Source organism: Photinus pyralis, unplaced genomic scaffold, assembly GCF_008802855.1.
Source record: "Photinus pyralis isolate 1611_PpyrPB1 unplaced genomic scaffold, Ppyr1.3 Ppyr1.4_LG3a, whole genome shotgun sequence".
NCBI lineage: Eukaryota > Metazoa > Arthropoda > Insecta > Coleoptera > Lampyridae > Photinus > Photinus pyralis.
In genome coordinates, this window is record NW_022170509.1 from 18,857,408 (window position 1) to 18,863,948 (window position 6,541).

The following is a 6,541-nucleotide window of genomic DNA, read 5'->3' on the forward strand; positions in this document are numbered from 1 at the left end:
CATCTCGTGAACTTGTTATAAGGAGAAGCAATAAATTCAAATAAAATACGTTAAACAAGATTTATTAAAGATTAATTCTAAATTTTGAACTACCAAAAGCTTTGCTAGTATTTAAATTCCAAGCGGATAAATTGGCATCATCCTCGGCATCATCTTTAGAGTAAAATCCTGGATCCTTCCACAATGTGGAAAACAATCAATTTATTACTTCACTTATTACAAAACAGATTTACTTTACTCTTCACTCAAGGTCTTTTCTGAAAGTTGAAGATTTAGGGTATTAGGTTTTGCAATGTTTTTGCTATAATCGTTCTAGCTAGAGTCTGAAAGTAGATCGAAAATTTACGAAACTACCCCACCACAGATTAACTTAGTTATATCTGTTGTGATTGTAGAATGTAGATAGTTGCTTTGATGAAAAACCTTGACATAAAATATTGCAAAAACTTTTTGAAAACGTAATTTTAATTGACAACAATATCATTGATATACGTTTCAGAAAACGCCTTCAACTTGTTTTTTCTTTCCTTCGGGGCAGAAGTTTAAATGCTTGATTCCTCTGCGTTTGCCATTTCGTCAAAAAACCTTTGAATTTGCACTCTCCTGATAGTGGAACGTTACATAAAATTATAATACTACATTTTTGTTTTGCGTATTGAAAAGCTCACATAAATATTCACGTGTTAAACGATCGCACTTGTCGTGCCAACGTGAGACGTTTCCGTTTTGCCTAGGGCTCGTATTGATACGAATAAAGTAAGCCCCTTCAAATTGATTTATGGAAATTTAAATGTATTATTTATTACTTCGTTTTAATCAATTTTCTTTAAATCTCCTTGTAGCGTATACTCTCCTAAGCACGATATTTCGGATAATGTTAACGTTTGAATATTGGCACTTGTAGCCTGAAAATCGCGTAGACAATTACTGGTAGCTGGTGACGATGTCACAAAGTGACATGAAAGTTAAAGGTTTGAAATTGAAAGCTGTAATGGAATCCTAATGGCGTTTAACGTTAAGTTTGGAAGCTCGATGCAAAAATATGAAATTCACTATTAGAAGTTTGAAACGCCTTTATACTGGGGAATTTGAAAATTGAAAATGTGAGCTTTTTTACAGAAAACCCTGTTAATTTGACACCACCTAGACCTTTTGCGTATTACCTGGGGAATCCGGTCATTTTGACGCTTATTCCTTGAAAGTTGTATCGTGACTTCGACATCTGTGATTTGGTATTGAAGCATTTTGAACAATTGTGATTTGAAGTTCAGACGTGAAAGTTTTAGACCTGAGGTGGTAATTTTATGTTCAACACTTTTACGACAATAAAGCAACAGAAAGAAACAAAAAATCATTTGTGTTTATTTTTAACTGTTGGATTAATTCTACAACAAAAAGTGTTTTTAAATGTCAACAAATCAGCTATTTTAGTACTGTACGTTGGATGAATTAATTAATTACATGAACAAGCATGCAGAATCATAGCTCTCTATAGCAAAATGTAGTCTCTCTCTCTATGGGCAATACAAAAACATGGAATCAGTCATAAAACAATGCCATTTTTTAATTATAAAGAAAAGCTCCTTAATTTGCAAAAAACCGCTCTAGCTACTTCATGAAAAACGTCAAAGAGGTCAGTCGTTCGTTCGTAAGAGTATAGAGAGTTGAAGGGTTACACTGGAAGAACTTCGTGATTGTAGCGGTGGGAATAGGACCTTGTCTTTTTTACTAATAATAAAATACCTTTTCCTTCTCAATTGCACACACAAAGGTGGCATCGTTGATATTATTAATGGTCTGAGATTTTGCATTAAATTTTCTGGCGCCTCCCTTACTCCGGGGGTATTCGTTATAACCGCCACATTACTCACTTCTTTCGTGTGATTAATGCAAATATGTTTGCCCCATCATCCCAAACAATGCCCAGCTACACTGAATGGATGCATTTGTTAAATAATTTTGTGATTTTAGGGTGGCGGCGTTCAGTAGATACTGCGGAATTGTGCGTACATGTATTTTGCAGGTCCGTATTTTAAAAAAATCAAGTCGACGATAGCCCCAAAAAAAACGAAATGTAGGACTTTTAAGCCAATCATGTTAGCTTGTCCGGGAGAAAAAGGTGCAATGTGAAAGTGTGATTTGTTTTCAAACATTTTTTCCAAAAGAAAATTATCGGTTTTTTTTCTGTTATTATATATATATATATATATATATATATATATATATATATATATATATATATATATATATATAGATTTAAAAAGCGCTAAGGTGAGATCATTTTCACATATATTGCAGATAAGGTGAGATCCATTTGGTAAACCCGAGATCCGTTTTCGGATCTCGCCTTTTTTATTGTGTATATCGAGTCTATTAGCTCGGTCGATCATACAGGAAGCTAAATTTCAATTTTCGCCCGGATCTCAACTTTTAGGTTTTTGTCAAAATTTATACACGCGAAGTTCTTGAGTGACCATCTTAGGGGGCGCTGCTTACGTTATATACAATACGTTATACTTTAAATAATGTGAGATTCAAATAAACGGCAACATTGTAAAGCGGTACTCTCGCTTTAAAGTGCGATAGCAAATAATGAAAGAGGTAGCTGTACTATGTGCGCTTTAACGTAAATAATTTGTTATCTGCTACCTCGTATGTATTATTCCTAATCCACGTTACGTTACAAGGGCGGATTTGTATTAAAGAGATTAAACTGGTGGATTGAGGAGAAATGTAAAATAACGTTTAGTATATTTTAGTAAGCACATTAAATTAATAAGAGGGTCATAATGGATTCTAAGGGTATCGTAACTATAAGCTAGGAACACACCTACCACGGTGCCCAATAAGGGAATTTGGTACACTTTCGATGACCACTTGTATTTTAATCAAAAGATGTCAAAATCGTTATTTCTATACCAAGCTCATCGGGAAAAGAACCAAAGATATTACAGCGCTGTCTAAAAAGAGAATTTGGTAAATTGTTTATGATTGATTTTACCAATTAGGTACCGTACGCATTTAGGCAGAACGTACCACGTATTAACCAGACGGCAAAAATTGGCCGTTCTGATTGGACCACGGCGAAACGCGGTACGTTTTGTCCAAGTTGGGTCCTAACGCGGTACGCTTTCTCACCGCTTTGGTTTTATCCTGATTTCTTTGGGTTTGGTGTTTACACATGATTGCCGGATAAGTTCGATATTTTTGAACCGAAATTGTCACCTCCATGATTTGAACCAATTTGACTAACCCAGGCATCTGTCTTAAAAAATGAACTTTTTGCAGATTTCGTTACGAAATACTGAACAACCTAATGGTTTACATGTAATCATAAGCAAATAACTTTAGACTTCTTGTGATTGCTTTTTACCAACCATGCACCATAAGGTACTAGAAGAGAGATAAGAAAGCAATTTGATAATGAGTTCTTTGGATTTGGTATTTACACATGATTGTAGGATGAATTAGATGTTTTTGAACCAAAATGGCCACCTCCATGGTTTGAACCAATTTGACTAACCAAGGAATCTTTCTTCAAAAATGAACTTTTCACAGATTTCTTTACAAAATACTGAACAACCTAATGGTTTACATGTAATCATAAGCAAATAACTTTAGAGTTCTTATGATTGCTTTTTACCAACCATGCGCCATACGGTACTGGAAAAGAGATAAGAAAGCAATTTGATAATGATTTCTTTGGGTTTGTTGTTTATACCAGATTTTAGGATGACTTAGATGTTTTTGAACCAAAATGGCCACCTCCATGGTTTGAACCAGTTTGACTAACCAAGGCATCTTTCTTCAAAAATGAACTTTTTACAGATTTCGTTACGAAATACTGAACAACCTAATGGTTTACATGTAATCATAAGCAAATAACTTTAGAGTTCTTGTGATTGCTTTTTACCAACCATGCACCATACGGTACTGGACGAGAGATAAGAAAGCAATTTGATTGGGTTTGGTGTTTATACATGATTGGAGGATGAATTAGATATTTTTGAAACAAAATGGCACCTCCATGGTTTGAACCAGTTTGACTAACCAAGGCATCTTTCTTCAAAAATGAACTTTTCACAGATTTCTTTACAAAATACTGAACAACCTAATGGTTTACATGTAATCATAAGCAAATAACTTTAGAGTTCTTATGATTGCTTTTTACCAATCATGCGCCATACGGTACTGGAAAAGAGATAAGAAAGCAATTTGATAATGATTTCTTTGGGTTTGGTGTTTTTACATGATTGGAGGATGAATTAGATGTTTTTGAACCAAAATGGCCACCTCCATGGTTTGAACCAGTTTGACTAACCAAGGCATCTTTCTTCAAAAATGAACTTTTTGCAGATTTCGTTACGAAATACTGAACAACCTAATGGTTTACATGTAATCATAAGCAAATAACTTTAGAGTCCTTGTGATTGCTTTTTACCAACCAGGCACCATACGGTACTGGACGAGAGATAAGAAAGCAATTTAATAATGATTTCTTTGGGTTTGGTGTTTATACATGATTGGAGGATGAATTAGATGTTTTTGAACCAAAATGGCCACCTCCATGGTTTGAACCAGTTTGACTAACCAAGGCATCTTTCTTCAAAAATGAACTTTTTACAGATTTCTTTACGAAATACTGAACAACCTAATGGTTTACATGTAATCATAAGCAAATAACTTTAGAGTTCTTGTGATTGCTTTTTACCAACCATGCACCATACGGTACTGGACGAGAGATAAGAAAGCAATTTGATTGGGTTTGGTGTTTATACATGATTGGAGGATGAATTAGATATTTTTGAAACAAAATGGCCACCTCCATGGTTTGAACCAGTTTGACTAACCAAGGCATCTTTCTTCAAAAATGAACTTTTTACAGATTTCTTTACGAAATACTGAACAACCTAATGGTTTACATGTAATCATAAGCAAATAACTTTAGAGTTCTTGTGATTGCTTTTTACCAACCATGCACCATACGGTACTGGACGAGAGATAAGAAAGCAATTTGATTGGGTTTGGTGTTTATACATGATTGGAGGATGAATTAGATATTTTTGAAACAAAATGGCCACCTCCATGGTTTGAACCAATTTGACTAACCAAGGCATCTTTCTTCAATAATGAACTTTTCACAGATTTCTTTACGAAATACTGAACAACCTAATGGTTTACATGTAATCATAAGCAAATAACTTTAGAGTCCTTGTGATTGCTTTTTACCAACCAGGCACCATACGGTACTGGACGAGAGATAAGAAAGCAATTTAATAATGATTTCTTTGGGTTTGGTGTTTATACATGATTGGAGGATGAATTAGATGTTTTTGAACCAAAATGGTCACCTCCATGGTTTGAACCAGTTTGACTAACCAAGGCATCTTTCTTCAAAAATGAACTTTTTACAGATTTCTTTACGAAATACTGAACAACCTAATGGTTTACATGTATCATAAGCAAATAACTTTAGAGTTCTTATGATTGCTTTTTACCAACCATGCGCCATACGGTACTGGAAAAGAGATAAGAAAGCAATTTGATAATGATTTCTTTGGGTTTGGTGTTTATTCATGATTGTAGGATGAATACTTATGCATAATCAATTTTGAAGCATTTCAGTTAATGGCAAAAATTTATTACATTAATTATAATGGCAATTGTACTTTGAAAGTGAGTTTGAATTGGGTCCTTTAATTCAAAGATGTAGACTTATGAACCACTATCAGCTGTTAGAAAAATAAAAAAAATCATTTCCAACGGGAACTCTTTCCTTCAATAAATAGGTAATCGTTTTAATTTATCATCGATGTAAAATAGAGTACCTATTACACTAGGTATTATTTAATTAAATGTTATAATATTTCAAGCCCCGGGTGCCAAATAATATTAACGCTTTATCGAGAAAGAATACGCGAAGGAATCCCACATGAAGGCTAACAACCTGTTAAGTATTCGCAAAAGATAACGAAATCTATTTTTAGAACAAGTACATTTGACAACACCGCATGATCTCTACTTAATACACCAATGTCATTTTATACACTATATGATCTCTACTTAAGTGTATTTATTTTTTGATCTCATCCTAACTGCTTTTTATATGGATAATTTTAATTGTATGAATTTCTTTCCCCTCTATAGGGGTAATGATAGAAGAACATATTTCATGTCATTGGCAACCCATTATACACGCATATTTTTAACTTTAAAGGGGGATCTCAGGTTATCCTACTATTATCCGGATCTCGACTTATATCAATAATAGATATATATATATATATATATATATATATACCAGAAATAAAAAGAATTTCACCATTTCGTGTTTTATATCTCGGTAGTAATGCTTCAGAGACAACAAATTTAGCCGTAGGTGGCTCGCAGGTGCACGTGCACTGTAACTTTCTGCTAGCTAAGGAAACTAAAATTGTTTCCATAATTAATTAGATATAAACTTTCGAACAAACTTCACTGGTACATTTAAATTCCGCTTGTTAAACTCCTCTAAAATTAAATCGGTTTTTAGATCCTTTGC